Here is a 16,069-nt window from a genome sequence, read left to right as displayed (position 1 = left end):
GGAGAGAAATAAATTTTTTAAAAAGGTATAATTTTTTAAAAAAAGAAGACACTGGGAGAGCATAGAACAATTTGAAAGTCTGAAAAGAAAAGTAACAGACCTTATGGAAATGAAAGACATGATGGATGAGATTAAAAATACATTAGAGGCATATAAGAGCAGATTAGAATTTCTTGAAGACAGAATTACTGATTTTGAAGACAGAACATCTTAACTGGAAATGACAGGAGAACAGAAAGAGAAGAGAATGGAAAAAAATGCAACAGTCTCAGGGAATTGAGTGACAATGTGAAACAAAAACATTTGCATTATTGGTGTCCCAGAAGGATAAGAGAATGGAAAAGGGGCAGAAAGAATATTTAAAGAAATAATGACTGAAAACTTTCCAACTCTTGTGAAAGACCTAAATATCAATATCCAAGGACAAACATATCCCTAACAGAATATCCAAATAGACCCACCCTGAGACACCTACTTTTAAGAATGACAAACATCAGAGATAGAGGATTCTGAAAGCAGCAAGAGAAAAGAAAAGCATGACATACAAGGGAAACACTATAAGATTAAGTCCTGACCTCTTATCAGAAACCATGGAAGAGAAAAAAAAGTGGTATGTTGTATTTAAGGTACTGAAATAGAAAAACTGCCAGCCAAGAATTCCATATCCAGCAAAGCTGTCCTTCAAAAATGAGGGTGAGTTCAAAGTCTTCATAGACAAACAAAAACTGATAGAATATGTTACCAAAAAACCAGATTTGCAAGCGATCCTAAAGGGGGTACTGCAGCCTGAAAGGAAAAATCAAGGGCCAGAGATTTGGAGAAACGTTTATAAATTAAAGGGTAAGTTTAGAAACTAAAGGATAATAAGACAGACAATAGAACAATATGACAACAGATAGCTGAAGGACAAAATGGATGAAGTAAGTAATGTGTTTACAGTAATAACACTGATGGCTTGAACTCCCCTATCAAAAGACATAGAATGATAGAACGGATAAAAAAAATATGAGCCATATACGTTGTCTACAAGAGACCCATCTCAGATATAAGGACAAAACCAGGTTAAAAGTGAAAAGTAGGAAAAAGATATTCCATGCAAATAATAACCAAAAAAAGAGCTTGAGTAGAACAGACAAATGTAAATTAAGAACCTTAGAGTATATGAACAATAATTACTCAGTGCAACTGGCAAATTGTTCCAGTGATCTGGGTTCTGTAATTTTTTTCATGCAAAATAAACACTTGCTTTTAATTGAGGAGAACAGGAGAAGAGATATATTTTGGATACTTCATTTTTCCTTAACCCTTTCTTATTTATACTTTTTAATTAAAATAATCTAGATCAGTAAAGATTTAGTGTGACTACTGTTGAACAAGATTTTGAGTTTTTCTGCCTCATAAAATTGAGTTGTTGAATTGTTATCTGCTGTAATTCATTCCAGTAAGATGTGAAGAATTCCCAGGGAAGTGGATGTGACTCAAGTGATTGGGTTCCTGTATACCATATAGGGGGTCCTAGGTTTAGTTCTTGGGGTCTCTTGGTGAAGGCAGGCTGACCCATGCTGTGGAGAGGTGGCCCATGCCACCAGCTGATGCAGCAAGATGATGAAAAAAAAAATTCCCAACTGGAATTTAATTATCTAGAAAAAATTACGGCCTAAATGGAAATTAAATAACTAAACCAAAAATTTATTTCATTCTTAGAGATTATGTCCAATAGTTAGAGCTGTATTATAAAAATTAGAATTGTTATAATTACTTTCTATTATATTTTAATTATTATTTACATTTATAAATGCTTGTTGCTATGTCTTCTCTTTTTTTTTAAATAGATTATATTAAATCTAACCTGGCCTTGCATTCTCATTTAAAATTTGCAGTTTCTTTCCATCTGTTTTTCTATTTATTTTTACAATTTTACAATAAAGGACTTTTTAACAGCTTTTTTAAAAAGCCATTGATTATACATTTTGGATAGATCATATGGTACATGAATATATCTCAATAAAACTGCTTTATAAACAAATAAATAATTGTTCAAGAATAACCAGAAATAGCAGCTATGGACATGCCAAATTACACCAAAAACTGTATAAAAGTCTATAGGCTAAAATGTAAACCACAATGTAAAACATAAGATAGCTAAAAATTTAGAAAATTGTATAACCTAAAATATAAACCATAATGTAAACCTAAATGGGACCATGTTTGAAAGCTATTGTTTTAATATCCGTACATCAACTGCAGCAAACATAATGTGAACATGTAAAAAAGATCATTGCTGGGGAAAGGACAAAGGGTTTGATGTTGGATATGTGGGAGTACCGTATATTGTATATGTGAATTACTATGATCTAAAACTTACGTGAAGACAAACTTAATAATTAGAAGGGGGAAAAAAAAAAAGAAAGGATGTAGACACTGAGGAAGAAATGGAAGAAATTGCCTTGCCACTCTACATACAGGGCAACACCTATAGCAATGATGAAAGGCAAAATGTCAAAAACAAAGCTTTTTCATTTTTTCATTTTTTGATACCCCAATTTATTTTTCCTTTATTTAATTTTTCTAATTTTACTGTGTATTCTATACCTAACCTTTAAACCCATCATTATATTCCATTTTACTATTAATGGAACCTGGCAATATATTGGGCTTCCTTTTTGAAGAAGGTTTGGACTACAGAGAGGTTCAACTATGGTGGGGGAGGTGTTATTGTGTGGGGTGTTATTGGTGGGGGGCACATGGTTGGGAGGGACTTCTCCAGGTCATGTATACAAGGTACATAGAAAAGTGTGGATATTTTCATAGTGGTTTCAGTTGGAAATGACAGCTGAGAGAGTGCTGAGTTCCTGGCCAGGGGAGCTCTATCACAATGCCTAAAGGAACAGTAACAATCCCCCAAGTGCAACAGCAAAGACCAAAAAAGAAGGAAGGTCCAATAATGAGCCCTTGATACTAATAACTATGCTTGTGAGCCTGTGCACCTGAAATAAGAACAAGGCCTAGAGCTGCAGGGTGCCTAAGAGTTACCTCCTGAGAGCCTCTGTGTTGCTCAAATGTGGCCAGTCTCAAAGCCAAACTCAGCATGTAAATGTGTTGCCTTCCCCCCAGCATGGGACATGACTCCCAGGGATGAACCTCCCTGGTGCCGAGGGATTACTACCACGTACCAACTGATGATGTAACTAGAAAATGACCTTGAATAAAAGGGTCAACTCGGACCAGCAGAATATCTCAATCTACATATAATACCAGGAGTTAAAAATGCTTTTTGACCTGAATCAAAGGGGGAAATGGAAAGGACAAATGAGTTTATATGGCTATGAGTCTCCAAAAAGAGCCGGGAGGTTGTCAGAGGGGTTACCCTTATGCACACCTCAGCAGAGTCTCAGAGACAGATAAAGTAGATATAACCCTGGGTATTGGTTCTTCTGAGGGCTACAGAGACCCACAGGTTCTATGGTCATGGCAGATGGAGTTCAGTGCCATATCAGTTGGCCCTACTTTGGAGTTTGTGTTTCTGTGTGATGGAGCTGGACTCAGATGTGATCTTTGTTCACAAGCCTCTCCTGTTACTTTTACTGGAACTGTAGTTGGTGCTGGGGTATAACATATACCCAGGGGACCTGAATCTCTGGACTGACCATGTGATAGCCAGGCCCTGGGTCTCAACAGACTTGCAACTCCTACACTCTGGTTTATTGTACTTACCCCACTCAGCTAACATGGAGGTGAAGAAGGCCAACCACCACACCAGGGAGCCAAGAGTGCCTACAACTGAAAGCAGGAGAATTGCATCCAGCACCCATGTGGAATCTAAGCCCCCTCTTGATATAGATATGGAATGGACACAACCATTCCAAGGTCCACAGGATGGAGGAATAGAGTATGGATTAGAGTGGACTTATTGATATTCTATTCATGAAATATTGTGATTAGTAATTGAAGAAAATGTGGCATTGGTGTGGAGAAAGTGGCCATAGTGGTTGCTGGGGGTAAGGAGTGGGAGGAAGAGATGTGATGTGGGGCATTTCGGGGATTGGAGTTGCCCTGGGTGGTGCTGCAGGGACAGTTACCAGACATTGTACGTCCTCCCATGGCCCACTGGGTGGACTTGTGGGAGAGTGTGGGCTATGGTGTGGACCATTGACCATGAGGTGCAGCAGTGCTCAGAGATGTATTCACCAAGTGCAATGAATGTCTTATGATGATAGAGGAGATTGTTGTTATGGGGGGAGGAGTGGGCTGTAGGGGGTGGGGGGTATATGGGAACCTCATATTTTTTTAATGTAACATTAAAAAAATAAATAAAGACCAAAAAAATTGGGGCAGGGGGAGCCAATATAGCTCATTGATAGATCGCCTGCTTCCCATGTACGAGGTCCTAGGCTCAGACCCAGGTACCTCCTTAAAAAAATAAAAAATAATAAAATAAAATAAAATGAAGATGTCACCATTGCAGAAATCAAGTCACACACCGATCAGTATTAAGCCGGGATCACCCAGTTTGGAGGGTCGACCCAGAAAGAGCTTGCATCTTCAAGCACCCCCCAGTTGTTAAAACAGAGTCTCAGGAAACAAGTTAGTAGAACCTGAATCCTTGAAGTTGAGTCTGTCTGAGAAATCTTGCTAAGCATGGCTTTAGATCTCAGAACCTTCTTTTGGCATGACCCATCCAGAAGTGATCCTGGGTTAGGTGATCTGGAATCTGAATCCACCCAAGGACTTGGTATCCAGAAGGGAAAGAGAAACACTAAGTTCCAGGGCATTCAGTTCAGCTTATAAAAAAACAATAATGGCTTATTTGCAAGGCAGGAACTAAAAAGACTCCATAAGGTATTTCACTTGTGGCTGCAGCCAGAAAAACAGAACAAGGAAGACATTATTTCTCAGTTGGTCCTGGAACAGTTTATGATGAATGGACACTGCAGAAAAAGGTCCATTTTGAGAGAGAAATGGAATTCAAGTGGAAGAAAGCTGGAGAAATTCATGGAAGATCTGACTGATGTCATGACATGATGTCATGATGACATGATGTCACCTGACTTTGTCCATGTCTACGTACAGGGACAGGAAGCCCTCTTCTCCGAAATATGCCCTTAAGAGAAGTAATTTTTCATCTTGTGGAAAAAATACCAGCAGGAACCCTAAGAGGAGAGAGCATGAAGACACCCTTCCATGGTCCCCAAGATAATCCCCTTCAAACAGGACAAGAAGATGAATGTAAGATGGAAAACCAATCAAGTAAATGACCATTTTACTAGTTGAGCCAATCAAGTACCTTTCCCGGTTATTTTTCAGGAAGATAATAGCCTTAAGCCTAAGGAGGGGAGTGGCTCTTGGGAGAACATGCTCAACTCCAGAAGAGCAGAGCTTGGCTCTCAAGAGCCCAAGAATAATCCCTAGGAGGACCCTCTTAACAAGAGCCTCATGGAGGTGGGATCACAATTTCTCCCCAGGCCAGACCAAGCCGGTCCTAAGCCAGTCTCTACCAACCAAAGCAATGATGGAAGCTCCAGGTGTGGGGTAAACCAAGAGTCCATGGTTCCCCCCCAAATCATATAGATGTGAGGACTGTCTTTAGGCATCCCTCTCAGCTAGATGTCCACCAAAGAAGACACAGGAATAAGAGACTATTAGTTTGTACTGAGTGTCACAAAGATTTCTCCCAGACATCAGACCTACATGTGCACCAGAAGATTCACACACCAGAAGCTTCCCCAGCTACTGTCCCCAAAGAAGATTGTGTGTGTATACACACACATACATTTTTTTAGGAGGTATCAGAGATTGAACCCAGGACCTCATGCATGCAAAGCAGGTGCTCAGCCACTGAGCTACACCTGCTCCCTAGAAGACAGAATTTTAAATTATTTGGCATGTCTAGTATTTCCTGCAAAATGGTAATTATTTTTGTAGGGAGATCAACTACAGATTGATTACTTGGGTAGAATTCTTCTGTCCTCTACCTTCCTTTGTTATGTGATATCCTTATTGAAAGATTAAATTTACCTGAGGAAGCCTTCAGATAAAAAAAGAAACAAACAAAGCAAAAAAAAAAAAAGAACATTTCAATGATGTAGTAGTATATTAAACTGTCAACACTCATTATAACAATTTTCAGTGAGTTGTTTCATCTGATTGGCTTTAACCTGCATTGGCAGCAATCATCTCAGGAAGCAATTAAAGGGGGCAGGTGCCTATTTCCCACCTTCCCACTCTCCAAAGTCTTTGTCCAGATCCACCCTGACCAACAGAAATAGTGTACAAGCCACACATCTGGTCACATTAAAAATAAATAAAACCAGGGGAGCGATGTAGCTCAAGTAGTTGAGCACCTGCTCCCCATGTATGAGGTCCTCGGTTCAACCCCCAGTACCTCCTAAAAATAAATAAATAAATAAAACGCTGTAAGGTTTTTCCCTAAAATTTTTCCTTTATAAACACCAATCCATTTCTGGTATTTTGCATTGGCAGCCTTAGCAAACAAAAACAGAATTTGGTACAAGGAGAGTGGGGTGCTGCCACTTGCGAATATCAAAAATGTTGAATCATTTTTACAAATGGGTAAGGAGTCAATTCTCTGACAATTGTGAGGTGCCTGATAAGGCCTAGATTACTTTGAAGAAAGTGTTGGTAGGAATATAGACCCTAAGTTTATTTCTGATGAGGCCTTAGAAATGATGATTGTGGCTGGAAGGAAGGCAATCCTTGTTTTAAAGTTGAGGAGAACTTGGCCAAATTGACTCCTGATGTTAGATGGAAGACAGAATGTGAAAGTGACAAGTTTGGGCATTTAGCTAAGACGATTTCCAAACTAAATGTGGAAAATGTGGCTGGCTTTTTGAACCTTGTAGCAAAATGCAAGAGGAAAGGGATAAGCTGAGAACTAAACTTCTGGGCACAAAGATATCAGAAGTTGATGGTTTGGGAAATTCTGAGCTTGTAGAAAGCAAGTCCCCAGGGGATGGTTTGAGGATTTAACTAAACTTGGAACCAGCCAGTCATTTTCTTGCAAGTCAGAATTGGAAATTCAGTTATCCAGAAAGGATTTTTCTAAGGGTTGGATCTCTGTGAACATCATGCAAAACCAACAACTTTGGATAAATTGTAGGCTTTTTTTTCAATGATTTATTTTTCCCCCTTCCCCTCCTCCCACCCTGCTGTTTTTGCTGTCTGTGTTGTCTTCTCATTTTCTCCCCTCTAGGATTTACTGGGATTCGATCCTGGGGACTCCTGATGTGGAGAGAGGTTCCCTGTCAATTGTGCCACCTCAGTTCCTGGTCTCTGCTGTGCTTCACCTTGACTCTCCCCTTGTCTCTGTTTTGTTGCTTCATCATCTTGCTGCGTGACTCACTTTGCAGGCCCTGGCTCACCACACGGGCACTCACGTGGTCACTAGCTTGCTGCGCAGACACGCTTTCTCTTCTCCTTTTTCACCAGAAGGCCTCTGGATCAAACCTAGTTCCTCCCATGTGGTAGGCGGAAGCTCTATCACTTGAACCACATCCACTTCCTGAATGTATGCTTTATTAATAGGTATCAATAAAATTGATTTGTTTAAAAAAAAGAGAGAAAAAGAAAGCAAGCTTTCTCCAACATATGTATGAACGAAACCACTGTCAGCCTGTACTAAAAAGGACAGAAAACGGAGATAGTAAAGGAAAAACAACTTCAAGGGCAAAACTGTGGAAGCTGAAGTTTGGATTTAAGACATCTTTTTGGCCCAGAAGAGGGACCCTACCCATGTGTGCAGAGGAGTGTGTATACCCCAGGACTTGGCCAGGGCGGGCTTTCCATCCCATTGTTCAGGAAGAGTGCAGCTGCCGCAGGCTGCAGAGGGGGTTGGGCACATTCCCCAAAGATTAGGGAGAGTCAGGTTGTAATCCCACTGTGCCACGGGGGTTGAGTCAGTGTCCTTAATTCGCCCCAGTGTTCTTGGAGGGTGAGGCCTCGAGCTCAGCCACCACCCAGATGCTTGGAGAGGGTAGAGCTGAGAAAATGGCCATTGGGCCATGGAAGAGGTGGGTCCCCAGGAAGTCCCAAGGAGAAGAAACCATCATTCCATAGATGATGCTCAGACTTTGACATCTAGTAGAGGATGCCCTGCGGGTTTTCAGAACTGTTTGGGACTTATGATGGCTGTTTTCTTTCTAATTTCTCCATTTGGAATGGAGGACATTTATCCTGTGACTGTCCCTCCTTTGTATCTTGGAAGCAGATAATTTGTTTTCTAAGTTTCACAGGTCTACAGCCAGAAGGGAATTTTGACCCAAGACAGATATGCGTGCCTATAACTCATTTTTATAAGATTTTGTGCCTGATATTGTTGCTGCAGTGATTCAAGGATTTTTAAAATATTGTAATGGAATTAATATATTTTGCATATGGAAAGAACATGTGTTTTGGGGGTCCAGAGGGTGGAATGTCCAGGTCTGTCTTGTGTGGACCTCAGAAAATATGTTCTTAAGCTAACCCATACCTATGCCTGCATAAAGCAGTGTAGGTGGGGCTTTTTGATTAGATTCAGGTAAGGGTCTTTTGATTAGATCACTTAATTAGATCACTTTAGGGTCTTTGATTGGACCACATCAGTGAGGCATGACTAAGGATGGGTCTCCACCCTCTTGCTGGGGTCTTACATAAACTAAGACTGGAAAGCAGAAACACACACAGAGAGATGCAGCTGCCATTTTGGACCCTACCACATGAGAAAGAGGATGCCAGAGACTGGCCGCCATCTTGCCTTGCCACATGGCAGGAGTCCAGGATCTGCCAGCTGCTGACCTTTGGTGAGAAAGCATCTCTGATGATACCTTGATCTGGACATTTTCTCTGCCTTGGAACTATAAATTTTTTAAAATATATTTTTTATCTATTTTTAAGAACTACAAGCTTTTACTTCAATAAATTTCCTTTATGAAAGCCTACCCATTTCTGGTATTTTTTCATTAGCAGGTTTAGCAAACTAAAACAAAAGCTAGAAGTCTGAAATCCAGGTGCAGAAGGGCATGCTGTATCTGACATCTCACAGAAGGTTCTGTTTCATGCCTCTCTCCTGACCTTTGGTAGTTTGCTGACAGTCCTTGGGCTCTGGCCTCAGTCCCTGCCTCAGTCATCACATGGCATTCTCCTCTCTGTGCCTGGTCTGTGTTCAAACTTCCTCTTCTTATATGGGCACCAGTCATAGTGGATTAAGGATCTACCTTACTCTGGTATGACCTAATTTTATTTTAACCTCATTTTAACTTGCCTAATTCCACCAGCAGTGGCCCTATTTTCCAAATAAGGTGGCATTGTAAGCTAGTGGGGATTAGGACTTCAATGTATTTTTTGGGGGGAGACACAGTTCAATCCCTAACCCCACTCTTCTGCACTGAACGTCACACTTGGGAGACTTTAACTTAGGAAATCAGAGTTCATATCATTTGGTTTCTTTCTGTTAATTTATGGAAACCTTCAAAAGTTTTAGGGAAATATGTTTGTTTGATTTCTACAATCATTCACTCATTCATTTGTTCATCTCGCAAGAAGATATTGCCTCTTCTTTAAAAATACCTTCAGTATAACACAAGTGAATAAACAAGGTACAAGACCTTGAGTAATTAAGCAATCAAAGGGGTTGGGGCATGGGCAGAAGTTGGAGCCGCAGGAACCTAAGTGATTAGGAAAGTCTCCACAGAAACGTTGGGTCGTTGGGTCTAGAAAGATTCAGAGGGAAATACTAACTTCCACAAAATAAGGAACGTGGTGAATGCATGTAGGTTGTCCTCTATGCTGGCAAGAGTGGGCTTTATTCCTACCCCAGTCAGGCTTGCCCTGTGTGAGTGCTAATGCCTTCTCTGCTGACATTTGTCCACAGGGAAACAGTAGTCGGTGCTTAAACTGACCTCCTTAAGTCAGTCTGCACAGAGAATGTCCCCCCATGCAAAATACCGAAAAGGGCTGTGAGGGAAGCAGCTCCAGGGGACAGCACCCCGCCTCCCCCTCAGAATGACAGTGGCAGGGTTCCTTCATGGGGCAACCTCCGTTTCAACACTTGTGGTTGGCAGTTGGTGCATTAAAGATCCTTATCTTTGAGGACAAACAAATGTGGCTTCAAATCCCCATTCTTTCCCATCTTTTCTATGACTGTGGGCAAGGCATATACATCTCTCAGTTTCAGTTTCTGTACACCTTAGACAGGGACTAAAATAATGCCTACCTGCCTGGATTGGTGTGAGAGTAAATGAGACCAACTCAGTGGCTGGCACCTAGAAGGCCCTCAATAAATGCCTATCATCATCATCATCGTTGTCACATCATCTTGTGCTATTCGCAAGACATGGGTAGTGCTGATTTCTGCAAGGGAAGGAGTGTCTCACAAGTCGTTTCCTGCCTTGCGCATCTTCCATTATTTTCATCAATGGCTCACCACATTTCATAAAACTTTTTCAACACCGCAGTGCTTTTCAGGATGAAGCCCTGTGTTATGGATTGAACTGTGTCCCCCCAAAAGTGATATGGAAGCCCTACTCCCCTGTATCTCAGAATGTGACCTTAATTGGACATAGGGTTGTTAACAGATGGAATTATGCTGTGTAAACTGAGGTCCTGGGAAGCGGCTGTAGCTCAAGTGAATGGGCTCCCATCTACCATACAGGAGGTCCAGGGTTTGATTCCCGGGGTCTCCTGGTGAAGGCAAGCTGACCTGCACAGTGAGCTGGCCCAAGTGGAGAGCTGGCTCATGCAGGAGTGGTGGCTGGCGCAGAGAGTGGGTGCAGGACAATGGCGCAACAAAAAGAGACACAGAGGAGAGACAATAAGAGACGCAACAGACCAGGTTGCTGAGGTGGCTCAAGACATTGAGCACCTACCTCTCTCCCACTCCAGAAGGTCCCAGGATCAGTTCCTGGTGCCGCCTAAAGAGAAGATAAGCAGACACAGAAGAACACACAGTGAATGGACAGCGAGCACAAAAACAATGGAGGGGGCGGGGAGAGAAATAAACAAATACATCTTTTTAAAAAATAAAATAAACTGAGGTCCTTAGCCCAATATGACTGGTGAGAAGGAGAGAAGAGACACAGACTCACTCAGGGAAGGAGGTTGCATGATCACGGAGTTGGGTCACACACCAAGAATGCCCAGGATGGCAGGCCACCTCCCGAAGTCAGGAGAAGGGCAGGGACAGGTTCTTCTCTGCAGACCCCAAGGGGAGCCCGGCCCTGCCGACACCTTGGTTTCAGACTTCTGCTTCCAGAGCTGTGAGACGATAAATTTCCATTGCTCTAAGCCACCCAGTTTGTGGTATTTTGTTATGGCAAACCTAGGAAGCTAAGACACCCCAAACTCCTGCCATCTCACTTAGGGTGACAGGCAGCGGCTTCATGAACGTTCCATATCTCTGACCTGTGGCCAGAGGAATCTAATTTATTGATGTATCTGGATCAACGAGGAATAAAATTCAACACCTAATTATTACACCAAATCGAAAGGGTTTCGTCCTTACAGGATGGCAGAAGCAACGTGAGACCAGCAACTGGAGATGGCCTCAGGAAGCCGTCACAGGGTAGATCCAAACACAGAACCCCCAAGCCAAGCACGAGCAAGAGACAAAGGCCTGGGGTTCTTCCGAGACCAAGAACTGAGCATCGGCCAAGGGGTCACCAGATCTCAGGTCAGGCCCAAGAGAAATCAGAATCTGAAGGGTCTTTGAGGAACAGTCATTGGTCAAGAAGGAAAAAGCAATGGAAATGAGGAAGTCCATACTGACGCTGCTAGCAAAGCACTGGTTTTCAAGAATTGTTTTGAAAGCCCAGAGCTCCTGCCCCATGCAGGTATATTTTCTGTTCTTAAAGATGTGATATGTGGGGGTTAATATTCATTCAACAAATATTTAGTAAGGATCTCCCATGTGCCCCAAAGAGATAAGGCTGAGTAAGAGAAAGAGTCAAGTTTAATAACATACAGTGCAGGAAGTCTTAGTTCTGACAGCTCCATTCCCTAACAGGTGCGAAGGTAAGTGTATATAGAAATGTGTAGGGATGGAAGAGAATGGAGCGTCCCTCACACTTGAAAGTGATTTGGTAACCTAAATAAATTAAAAGGAAGCTTCCACACTGAAGAATGTGGCACTGGCTACCTCCCAGGGTTGTTGCAGGAATTCAATTCTAGGAAGTAATTTAAGCTCATGTGACATACAAGCCCTCAGTAAATACTACTGACCCTCCTTTCCCTGCTTTTGCTAAGACAACAGAGAGAAAAAGTACAGAGGGATTTTCTCTGTTGTGAGAAAGTTCAAAGTATTGCTCTCTTAAAGAAATCCACCCCATAATATACAAATGTCGGAAACAATGAAAACCAGCAAACTCAACCCGCCAAATTAAAAAATAATAAGGAAACTTGCGGAGCAGATGTAGCTCAGTGGCTGAATGCCTGCTTTCCACGTATGAGGTTCTGGGTTTAATCCCTGGGACCTCCTTAAAAAATTAAAAAATAACTAATAATAATAAGAACTCTAAAATGAAAACCCCTCACCTATGTAGGTTGATTTAAGAAAGCACTGCAGGGAGCAGATGTGGCTCAAGCAGTTGAGCACCCGCTTCCCACATGGCAAGTCCCTGGTTCGGTCCCCGGTGCCTCCTAAAAAGAAACAAACAAACAAAATAACAAGAAGACAAATGAAAAGAAAAACTACAACAACAACAACAACTCAGGGAAGCCACTGTGGCTCAGTGGTTGAGCACTGGCTTCCCACATACAAAGTCTCTGGGGTCAATCCCAGCCCAGGTACCTGAAAAAAAAAATAGATAGCATTGCAGAAGACCTGTGCATGGGAAGATGGCAGAGTAGGAAGCTCCAAAAATCAGTTCCTCCATCACAACAACTATTAAACAGGAAGAACTGTCTGAATCAAGTATCTCAAAACTCTGGAGTCCAATAAAACACAGGACAGCATCCAGGGAAGAACAGGAGGAAGAGGCATTAAATTACAATAAAAACCAGTAAAGTGCTCTCTCCCCACAGCAGTTTCCGACACCCTTCCCCCACTCTCAGGGCAGGCAGCAGTGGGGTCAAGCCCCTGGTGTCGCTTGCTGATACCAGGAACAGACATAAAAATCCACTTTTGCAAGATCTGGGTGGGCACAGGATTGCCGATCATGGCTTTTGATCAGCTCCTTAGGATTGCTGGGGGCCATTCAATGCCAATTTCTCATCAGAAACCAGGGAGGCAAGAAGACAGTGGGCTGAAATACTTAAAATGCTGGAAAAAGCAACTGCCAGTCATGAATTTTACATCCGATCAGACTTTCATTCAAAAAGAAGGGAGGGATTAAGACTTTCCTAGGTAAACAAAAGCTGAGTTCATGACCATTAAAACTGCCCAACTAGCAATTCCTAAGGGAGTTCTTAGTCTGAAAAAGGAGAGTAGGCAATTGTCCAAAGTGGCAGAAATATCTCCAGTAAAGGTAATGATTTGGGTCATTACAAATGCACAATTGTATTGTATTTTTTAGAATGTAACTCCATTTCTTCCTACAGGTGCTAAAATGCAAATGCATGAAAAATAATGATAAATCTATGGTTTTGGACTCACAATATGCAAAAATATAATTGCAAACAGGTACAAAAATGGTGGGGGGCTGGCAGGATATATAGAAGCAGTATATGCATATACTATTGTAGTCAAGTTAGTACCTAATCAAATATGCTTGTTATATATCTAAGATGTTAAATTTTAATCCCAGGGTAACTGCAAACAAAATGTATGAAAAATCTATTCAGATAGAAATGAGAAGGGACTCAAAATGATTATGATACAATCAAGAAATCAAATAAATATGAAAGAAGATATTATGGAAGAATTGAGAGATAAATAAAGTATAATAAGACTTAAAAACACTACGTATCAAAATGGCAGAAGAAAATTCCTCATTATCAGTTGGTGACATTAAATGAAAATGGATTAAACTCTCCAGTCAAAGGTGGAGATTGGCAGAATGTATTTAAACATATGGCCCAAGTGCATGCTGTTAAATTCAAAGACATAAGTAGGTTGAAAGAGAAAATGGAAAAAATCTACAATGCAAGTTGTAACTAAAAGAGAGCTGGGGTAGCTATGCTAATATCAGATAAAATAGACTTTAAGTGAAAAATATTAATGAGAGACAAAATGGTCATAATATACTGAAAAGGGGTCAATTCAAGAAGAAGACACAATTATAAATATATATGCACCTAACAGCAGACCCCAAAATATATAAAGCAAATACTGACAGATTTGAAGGGAGAAATAGATGGTTCTACATTAATAGTAGGAGACCTTAATATACCACTTTTAATAATGGATAGAACACCTAGACAAAAGCTCAATAAGGAAATAGAAGACTTGAACAGTACTCTAAAACTCTAATAGACATTTCATAGAACACTTAGTGCAACAATAACAGAATAAACATTCTTCTTGAGTGCACATGGATAAATCTCCAGGGTTTACCATATTTTAGATGACAAAATAAGTTGCAAAGACAGTGAAGTCATAGTATATCTTTTCTGACCACAATGGAGTGAAAATGGAAATCAATAACAGAGAGACATGGGAAATTCACAAAATGGGGAAATTAAACAATGTACTCTTTTATTTATCTTATTTATTTCATTTAGTTTTCTTTTTTTATGAGGTACTGGGGCCAAGGATTGAACCCGGGACCTCGTATGTGGAAAGCTGGAACTCAACCACTGAGCCACATTGGTTCTCAAACAATGCACTTTTTTTTAAAAATTATTTATTTATTTATTTTTAAATTTACATTTAAAAAAATATGAGGTCCCATTCAACCCCACCGCCCCCGCCCCCCACTCCCCCCAAAGCAACACTCTCTCCCATCATCATGACACATCCATTGCACCTGGTAAAGTTCATCTCTGAGCATCACTGCACCCCATAGTCAATGGTCCACATCATAGCCCAGACTCTCTCACGTTCCATCCAGTGGGCCCTGGGGGGATCTACAGCACTTTTAAACAAGCAATGGGTTAAAAAGACAGTCACTAGATAAATTAGGAAATATGTTGAGACAAATGAAAATGAAACTATAACATACCAAAACGTATGGGATATAGCAAAGGCAGAACAGAAAGTGAAATATATAGCTCTATATGCTTTCATTAAAAAAGAAGAAAGATTTCAAATGAGAGACTTAATCTCAAAACTGGAAGAACAAGAAAATTAAGTGCAAACTAAGCCCAAAGTGACCATAAAGAAGAAAATAACAAAGATTAGAGTAGAGATAAATGAAATAGAGAATAAAAAGGAAATAGGGAGAATCAACAAAACCGAGAGTTGGCTTTTTGAAAAGACTGACAAAATTGACAAAACTTCAGTTAGACTAACAAAGAAAAAACAGGGAAAGGACACACAAATGACTAATAGCTGAAATGAAGAGGGGAGCACCACTAGTAAACCACCAAAATAAAAAGGACTACAAAAGGATATTGTGAACAAATATGTACATACTCTAAAGATGAAAGCAGGACCTTGAACAGATATTTTCACACTGATGTTCGTAACAACAGTATTCACAATTGCCAAAAGATGGGAGCAACCCAAATGTCTACCAACCGATGAATGGGTAAATAAAACGTGGCATATACATATAATGAAATATCGTTTGGCCATAAAAAGGAATGAAGTTCTGATACATGCAACACCATGGATGAATCTTGAAGACATCATGTTGAGAGAAATAAGCAAGATACAATAGGACAAATATGTGATATCACTGATGTGAAATAATTAAACAAACTCATAGAGTCAGAAACTAGAATATAGCAGCTGGAATGGAGGTACACAATGGGGTGTTAATCCTTAAATTGTTCAGAGATTCTGTTTGGATTGATCATAAAGTTTTGGAAACAATGTGAATGAAAGTAACAGCATTGAATTTTAAATCTGAATGTGGTTAATAGGAGAAATTTTATGTTAACCATATATTATTAGAATAAATTTTTAAAACATAAGCATAGAACTGTACAATACAATGAACCCTATTTTTAGCAATGGACTATAGCTAATAATACAATT

At 40.5% G+C, this 16,069-nt stretch overlaps 1 protein-coding gene across 3 annotated transcripts in view; it reads right to left on the bottom strand.

The window, feature by feature from the left end:
* GCNT2 (glucosaminyl (N-acetyl) transferase 2 (I blood group)) overlaps positions 1-16,069 on the bottom strand; it is a 252,516-nt gene that overhangs the window by 214,003 nt on the left and 22,444 nt on the right. The gene's annotated exons all lie outside the window — the stretch shown is intronic.

The sequence above is a fragment of the Dasypus novemcinctus genome, chromosome 22 (assembly GCF_030445035.2).
Source record: "Dasypus novemcinctus isolate mDasNov1 chromosome 22, mDasNov1.1.hap2, whole genome shotgun sequence".
Classification (NCBI taxonomy): Eukaryota; Metazoa; Chordata; class Mammalia; order Cingulata; family Dasypodidae; genus Dasypus; species Dasypus novemcinctus.
This window is presented reverse-complemented; position numbering and strand designations above follow the sequence as displayed.